Here is a 9,017-nt window from a genome sequence, read left to right as displayed (position 1 = left end):
AGAGAATGGAGTAGACAGGGCAGCACCACTGTAGGGTGACCTATATTGTGGGCATTTCCCCAAAGGATTGAGTTGTTTTGCAGACCCTTGCGGGTTGATGTGGACAGAGCAGAATTGTGGCAAGTTAGGTTGCTCAAAGGAGGAGAGAACGGTGTAAATTCAGTGCAGTCCTTCACAGGTTTGAATATCAATCCATGTCTGCTGAAATGGGGATGCAATTCATGAATTTGTGTGATTTGCCTTTAACCCACTACACTGATTTCTTGCTTCCTGTGTTTTGCCAACATGTTAAATTTGCATCTAGTAACCTGGTCAGCAACTAGCACAATTGCTCACCCACTGTTAACCAGGATTGTGATTTGACCCTAAGCAGAATATCACTGGCCATAATCTATGGTACCACATGTGTTAGCCATGGCTCAGTAGGTTGTGGGTTGAAGTCCCACTCTAAAGACTTGAGCACAAAATAAAGGCTGATACTCCGGTGCACGACTGAGGGAATACTGCACTGTCGGAGGTGCCATCTTTCAGATGAGATGTTAAATCAAGGCCCCGCCTGCTCTTTCAGGTGGGCGCAAAAATCCCATGGTGCTATTTCAACAAAGAGAAGGGGAGTTCTCTGGAGTGTCCGGGCCAATTTTTATCCTTCAACAACAGAGTATCTGGTCGTTGTCACAATGCTGTTTGTGGGAGCTTGCTGTGTGCAAATTGGCTGCAGTGTTTCCTACATTACAACAGTGTCTACACTTCAAAAGTACTTCATTGGCTGTAAAGAGGTCATGAAAGACGCTATAAAAATGCAAGTCGGTCTTTCTTTGCCGCGACTATATGTGAGCGAAGGCTGGAATCTTTCCTGCCCCTTTGTTGAATTGAGCATCTCAAGGCTGCTGGAGCTTTTTTTAAAACCTGGTAAGAAGTAGCCTCGCTGATCTTTGCTTAATAAATACTTGTCAATTATTTTCTCAACTGCCTCTCTGGTGGCATCAGGAATTTTTTTTTTTTTATTTCCAAAATATACTTTATTCATAAAAATCTGTAAAAATTACATTGCCAAACAGTTTCCAAACAGCACCAAAAAATACAAACATTGCAAGGGAGATCAGTTTCCTTCAATACTGTCATGAGTTTCTTCCCAACCCTTCCGTTTCACAATTGTCATGTCAATTACAATTTTACATTTACAGCAATTGAGAATATTAACGATACAGTTCGAGGGGTTTCCCATGGATCCAGCCCTTCAGTCCAGCTTGGTGGGGGAACCTTACACTGTGGTCTTTCCCCATTGAGCCTTTGCTGCGGCTGCCCCAAGCTTTAGTGTGTCCCTCAGCACGTAGTCCTGGACCTTGGAATGTGCCAGTCTGCAACATTCGGTGGTGGACAACTCTTTGCGCTGGAAGACCAGCAAGTTTCGGGCAGACCAAAGGGCGTCTTTCACCGAATTGATAGTCCTCCAGCAGCAGTTGATGTTTGTCTCGGTGTGCGTCCCTGGGAACAGCCCGTAGAGCACAGACTCCTGTGTTACAGAGCTGCTTGGGATGAACCTTGACAAAAACCACTGCATCTCTTTCCACACCTGCTTTGCAAAGGCATATTCCAGGAGGAGGTGGGCGACCGTCTCTTCCCCACCACAGCCAACGCGGGGGCATTGTGCGGAGGGGGCGAGACTTCGGGTGTGCATGAAGGATCTGACGGGGAGGGCCCTTCTCACCACCAGCCAAGCTACGTCTTGGTGCTTGTTTGAAAGTTCTGGTGATGAGGCATTCCGCCAAATGACTTTGGCGGTCTGCTCGGGGAACCATCCGACATGATCCACCGTTTCCTTTTCCCGTAGGGCCTTGAGGACATTCCGTGCAGACCACTGCCTGATGGACCGGTGGTCAAAAGTGTTTTCCCGCAGAAACTGCTCCACGAAGGATAGGTGGTACGGCACCGCCCAACTGCAGGGAGCGTTCCGCGGCAATGTGACCAGGCCCATCCTTCGCAACACCGGGGACAGATAGAACCTCAGCACGTAGTGACACTTGGAGTTTGCGTACTGGGGATCTACACACAGCTTGATGCAGCCGCACACGAAGGTGGTCATCAGGATGAGGGCCGCGTTGGGTTCATTTTTCCCGCCCTTGTCCAGAGATTTGAACATCGTGTCCCTCCGGACCCGGTCCATTTTACATCCCCAGACGAAGCGGAAAATGGCTCGGGTGACTGCCACGGCGCAGGAGTGGGGTATGGGCCAGACCTGCGCCACGTAGAGCAACAACGTGAGCGCCTCGCACCTGATGACCAGGTTCTTACCCACAATGGAGAGAGATCGCTGCCCCCACATGCCCAACTTTTGTCGTACCTTGGCTACTCGCTCCTCCCATGTTTTTGTGCACGCCCCGGCCCTTCCGAACCATATCCCCAGCACCTTCAGGTAATCTGACCTGACGGTGAAGGGGACAAAGGATCGGTCAACCCAGTTGCCAAAGAACATGGCCTCGCTCTTGCCGTGGTTAACTTTGGCTCCCGAGGCCAGTTCGAACTGGTCGCAGATGCTCATCAGTCTGCGCACGGACAGCGGATCCGAGCAGAAAACGGCGACGTCATCCATGTACAGGGAGGTTTTGACATGAGTGCCTCCGCTGCCTGGGATTGTCACCCCTCTTATGCTCGCATCCTTCCTAATAGACTCAGCAAAGGGTTCAATACAGCAAACAAACAAGACTGGGGACAGAGGACAGCCCTGTCTGACTCCAGATTTGATCGGGAAACTTTCAGAATCCCACCCGTTGATTGAGACTGCGCTACTGATGTTTGTGTAGAGCAGTTGGATCCAATTGCAGATTCCCTCCCCAAACCCCATTTTGGAAAGCACGTCCATCATGTAGGTGTGCGATATCCTGTCAAAAGCCTTCTCCTGGTCCAGGCTGATGAGGCAGGTGTCCACCCTCCTGTCCCGTACGTAGGCGATCGTATCCCTGAGTAGCGCGAGGCTATCAGAGATCTTCCTGCCGGGTACAGTACAGGTCTGATCGGGGTGAATCACCAGCTCCAGAGCAGACTTGACTCGACTGGCTATGACTTTGGACAGAATCTTGTAGTCGACACTAAGCAGTGAGATGGGCCGCCAATTTCTGATATCTGCCCTCTCCCCCTTCTGCTTGTAAATGAGGGTGATGATGCCTTTTCTCATGGATTCTGACATGCTGCCGGCCAGGAGCATACTCTCGTATACTTCCAGCAGGTCTGGGCCGACCCAGTCCCACAGGGACGAGTACAACTCGACCGGTAAGCCGTCGTTCCCGGGAGTTTTACTCGTCTCGAAAGACTCGACGGCCTTTGTCAGCTCGTCCAGAGTTAGCGGCTTGTCCAGTCTCTCCCTCCTGCTGTCATCTAAGACCTCTGTGATAGATGACAGGAAGGACTGGGAGGCTCTGCTGTCTGTGGGCTTCGCGTCATACAACCCAGCATAAAAGGATTTGCTGATCCTTAGTATGTCGGACTGCGAAGACGTTACCGAGCCATCTTCTTCCTTCAGGCTGCTGATAACAGAGCTCTCTCTGTGTACCTTTTGGAAGAAGTAACGCGAGCACGTCTCATCCTGCTCGATGGAGCGGACTCTGGACCGGAAGATGATCTTGGAGGCCTCCTTGGCAAAGAGCGAGGCCTGCTGGCTCTTCACCTCTTGGAGGTCCTCCTTGACCTCGACCCCCATTGACTGCAACCGGAGTAGATTTTCCATAATTTTCTGGAGTCGGGACAGTTCTCTCTGTCTCTCTCTCGCCTTCTGAACACCTTTGTGGATGAAGAACCTCTTGATGTTCTCCTTAATCGCTTCCCACCAGTGAACTGGAGACTCAAAGAGGGGTTTCACGGTCCTCCAACCTTTGTAATCCCTTTTGAGTTCCTCAACGTTCTCTGGGGTCAGCAGTGTCGCATTGAGCTTCCACGTCCCTCTGCCAACCCGCTGGTCGTCCTGTAAGTGACAGTCGGCCAGTAAGAGGCAGTGGTCGGAGAAGAACACCGGCTTGACGTCGGTGGATCCGACCGTGACAGCACGGGACACAAACAGGAAGTCAATCCTGGAACGGGCAGACCCGTCCGATCTTGACCATGTGTATCTGCGCTGCGCTCCGTCTGCAGGTTTGCTGAAGACGTCGTGCAGTTTGGCATCCTTAACTGTTTCTATTAGGAATCTGGACGTAGCGTCCAGTTTGCTGTCGTCACTGCCGGATCGTCCAGCCGCATCGATGATGCAGTTGAAGTCACCGCCTAGGATGACCGGCCTCGACGTCGCCAGCAGCAGTGGGAGCTGCTGGAAGACGGTCAGCCGCTCGCTGCGTTGTACCGGGGCGTACACGTTGATCAACCGGAGCGGAGCGTTGTTGTACATCACGTCTGCTACGAGGAGGCGGCCGCCCACCACCTCCTTAACTTCGGAGATGGTGAAGTTACCTCCCCGCAGCAGAATACCCAGGCCGGAGGAACGGCAGTCATTACCCCCTGACCAGATCGATGGCCCGTGGGACCACCATCGCGACCACTGCCTGTAGGTGCTGAGGTGTGGTATTCCACACTCCTGCAGAAACAGTAGGTCAGCTTTGACCTTGGCAAGGTAATCCAAGGTTGAAACACATCGCGTAGTAGATTTAATGCTACGCACATTAATGGAAGCAATTCTTAGACCCATTTTTTACTAAAAATTAGTTGTTGCTTCCCATACCATTTGTCCTCGCTAGTTCCAGTCCTTCGGGATGTTCCTGCATACCCATCGTATGCGCAAGCAGTTTCACGTTGGTTGGGCTCAGAAACCCCTCCTGATTTTTCATGCAGGGTTTGTGCCGCTCGGGTGACATCGGGGGGGGTCTTGTAGGCAGAGAGGATTGGGTTGTCCTCAGCTGCTTCCATCTGTTCCTCCTCGAAAACATCACAGCTCCCGGTCTCCCGGAGCTCAGGTGCGCCAGACGTGTCTTTGCTCCCGGTGTCCCGGAGCTGAGATGCGTTGGCCACGTCGTTACGTGTGGGGCATTGGGGTTGGGGCACGCCGGGCCCATCACAGCTTCCAGTGCCCCGGGGCTGGGATGCTTTATCATCCATCTCGGAGTTCTGCCGCCTCTTTTGAAGGGGCTGTCGTTCCAGCATTTCCCCGTCCAGTGAAGAGGAGTTGTTGCAGTCTGATTCAGAAGAGAGCCTCCTCTTGCCATTGGTTTGGGTGGTGGCTTTGGGATGTTTTTTCTTTGTGGTTTTCCTCTGGACCACTTGCCACTGACCTGTTTGTCCATCTGCTGCCTCCTCCTCCATTGATTCTGTCTGTGGAGGAGGGGTTTCCGGGCACTGGGTAGGTGCTCGGTCGTTGGTTTCAGCTGCCTCCCCTTCCTTCTCAGGTTGAAGTTCCTCACTGCGGAGAAGGTTGCTGGTCTCCTTTCGAACAGCGGCCGCCTTCGTCGAACCTTCTCCCGGCCTTTCCTTGGACCTTGCCGCCTGAGCATAGCTGAAGCAACGTTTGGGGCAGGTCTTGTAGAGATGGCCTGCCGCACCGCACAAGTTGCAACACTTAGTCTGCTTACAGTCCTTGGTCTGATGGCCTTCCTCCTTGCAGTTCTTGCAAACAACCGTGCTGCAGTTGGCTGCCATGTGACCAGATTTGCCACAGGTGCGGCAAACTCTGGGCTGCCCAGCGTAGACCAAGAAGCCTCGACTTCCCCCGATAGCGAAGCTGGAGGGAGGATGGATGATGGCTCCACTGGGATCTACCTTCAAGGTCACCTTGACCTGCCGCTTGCTGGTCCAGATCCCAAAGGGGTCCTTGACATCAGTGCTGCTGCCGGCCACCTCGACGTACCTGGCGAGAAAGGTGAGTACATCCACCACCGGAACATGGGGGTTGTAGAGGTGAATCGTCACCACCCGGTCCCGTTGTGACGGAAGCGTGAAGAGCGGCTCCGCTGTGAGGATCGACAGTGGCGCCCAGTCCCCTTTCTCCTTGAACGCCTTCAGGAACTTGATGCATCCCGCCACGTTCCGGAACGTCACGTCGAAGTATCCACTGCTGGGGAAATCCTGCAGGCAGAAGACGTCCGTCGCTTGAAATCCGCAGCAATCGAAGAGAATTTTCTTGATGAAGAAGGTGCGATCGACCGGTGCATCTCCTTCCTTGTCCTTCACGACCACCCGAACGGTGTTGCGCACTCCCTGGCCCGAAGCTCGAAAATTGGTTATAGCCATTTTACTCAAAGATTCCCCAGGATCAAAAGGCAATGATCATGGTCTCTTCTCAATCAAATAAGCATTGATAAGAACAGATACTACACTTGATCTTAGCCAAAAGGCCGAGAAGCGATGGCATCAGGAATGCACCTTATATTTGCATGTGCTCATTGTACTTCAGTGTATTTTCAGATTTGCATACTGCAGACCAGAGGGTTTCCATTCAACTCTAAAGATGTGTCTGTTTCAAGGAGAGAAAAGTAAGATCGGTAAATAAGACTGTAGCATATTAAAGTATTACAGTCACAGCCTATTAATAGTGTCATGAAGACCCCCCACCTGCCAAGAATGAGGCATATTAATGTTGTCATATAAACATTAATTTTAAAATTAAAATTAAACTGTTGCTAGAGTGAAGAGACAACTTGTTTGAAGAGATCAACAGTGGCTGGAAAAAATTTGCATTCTAAGAGACAGTCGCCTAGGATAGGGCAATGGGAACTGCTCACTGATTCAATTAACAGAGATTGGGCTGGGCAATGGTGATCCACATCTTGTCGGGGTAAGAGACAGCACTACATGCCCCACCGAGAGCTTTGAAATCCACAAACTGCAGGAGCATTGTTCCCAAATAAGGGGTTCGTCACATGACTAACCTGCTGACCAACTTGGAGCTTTGAATTGTGCTCATAGGACAGTTTGAAGACAGTAGACTACAGATTGCAACTGAGCTTGGAAGAGTGCCTCTCTCCTGTCTAGTTCTCTCTCTCTCTCACTAATCTCTGGAGCCGCTGAAGTAATTTAAGCCTCAAGAGAGAAAAGACTCCTACATCAAAACAAGCACTAGGCCCCAAATAAACAGCAAGATTTACTGGTAACCAAAGACTCTACATCGCACTCAAAGGACCGTAAATAGAAACCCAGCTATTGCCTCAAACTTTTCCCTTTTGTTCTTTTTACTTTTTCTGTCTCTATCTGCATGTATGTTTATCGCGTATGCATGCTAGTGTGATCGCGTCACGTATTCATAGTCATTAACCGAATTAGAGTTTAAGATTAATAAACTGCCACCTTTCTTGTTTAAGTCTAAGAAAACCTGTCTGATTGATTTCTTTGCCTCACAATTGGAAGGCAGTAAATAAGGATTCACTGAGGGGGAGCTAAAAGCATGGTGTTTTAAAAATTAAACCCTGTTGCGGTTAAACCAGGCAAAGGCTGAGAGGGAACCCCAAGACCCCTTCTCACCTGATTATAACAATAGGTTTTTATTATATCCTGTCACCATATTGCACTGTTCGGAAAGAAATTAGGGCCCTGAAATTATGGGATACTTATCTGAAAAGTTCTATCCTCTTGCTAATTTAACAGAATTGTTGACCAAATTGGAATTCCAAGCCTAGGTTTCTCTGCTAACTTTTACTGTGGATCTGAATTTTTCTATCCAGGCTCCATTCTGCTTCTGAATCCAATGTGAAATAGCTCAACATAGATTTAGTCACATTTGTAGTGAAAAAATAATCCATTGATCTTCTACTATGTGCTGTGAGTAATGATGATGTACAGATTGAATGCATCCATTTTGATTTTTGTTGGTTTCTTAGAATCAGAGAAATTTGCAGCAAAGAAGGAGGCCATTCAGCCTGTCATGCCTGTGCTGGCTCTTTGAAAGAGCAGTCGTGCTTAGTCCCATATTCCCTCCTTTTTGTCCATAGCCCTGTAAGTCCCTCATTGTCAAATACCTGTACAACTTTTCAAAATTATTTATGGCATCAGCTTCCACCATTTTTTCAGGTCGAGCGTTCCAGATCCCGACAACTCCGAGTGAAAGAAATTCTCCACATCTCCCCTCTAGTTCTTTTTCCGATGATTTTGAATCCATGACCTCGGGTTATTGACCCACTTGCCAGAGGGAATAGTTTTTCTATATCTACTCTATCAAAACCTCTCTTTAGTTTGGTCCTCTATTAGGTCACCTCTTAACCTTCTCTGTTCTGGGAGAACAGTCCTAACTTTTCCAACCTCTCCTCATAACTGAAGTCCCTTGTAACTGGTAACATCCTGGTAAACCTCCTGTATACCCTTTCTAAGGCCTTTACATCTTTCCTGAAGTGTGGTGCCCAGAAGTATTGACAATACTCAAGCTGAGGTCTAACCAGTGTTTTATAAAGTTTCAGTTTCTGTTGAAAGCTGAGAGCATCATTGGGATGATTGTCACATTTCTTAAAAAAAACAGAAAGCGTTGGATCCTCCAAACAAGTCAGTCAGCGTGTGTAGACAGAAGAGACAAGTTATGCATTTCAGGAATATAGGAACAGGAGTAGCCTATTCAGTCCCTTTTGCATTCAATTAGATCAATTCCATCTACCTGCCTTGGTTCAGTAACCCTTAATACCCTTGCTTAACAAAAATCTATCAATCTCAGTTTTGAGATTCTCAATTGACTCAACAGTCTTTTGGGGGAGAGAGTTCCAGATTTCCACTACCCTTTGTGTGAGAATGTGCTTCCTGGCATCATTCCTGAATGGCCTAGCTCTAAATTTAAGGTAACGCCCATTTATTCTGGACTTTACCTTCAGAGGAAATATTTTCTCTCTATCCACCGTATCAGCCCCTTTCATCATCCTGAACATCCCAATTAGATCACCTCTTAATCTCTATACCCAAGGTGATACAAGCCTAGTGTATGCATGCTGTCCTCATAATTTTAACCCTTTTAGCCCTGGTATTATTCTGGTGAATCTGCACTGCACCTCCTTCAAGGCTCATATATCCTTCCAGAGGTATCATAACAGAACTGAATGCAGTATTCCAGATGTTGGAGGGGTAAGGGT

The 9,017-nt window shown here is 49.0% G+C and overlaps 1 pseudogene; it reads right to left on the bottom strand.

Moving 5' to 3' along the window:
• Positions 1–6,211: 6,211 nt before the first annotated feature.
• LOC137377710 (U2 spliceosomal RNA) lies at positions 6,212–6,320 on the bottom strand (annotated as a pseudogene).
• Positions 6,321–9,017: the final 2,697 nt, after the last annotated feature.

Source organism: Heterodontus francisci, chromosome 1, assembly GCF_036365525.1.
Source record: "Heterodontus francisci isolate sHetFra1 chromosome 1, sHetFra1.hap1, whole genome shotgun sequence".
NCBI classification, from domain to species: Eukaryota; Metazoa; Chordata; class Chondrichthyes; order Heterodontiformes; family Heterodontidae; genus Heterodontus; species Heterodontus francisci.
This window is presented reverse-complemented; position numbering and strand designations above follow the sequence as displayed.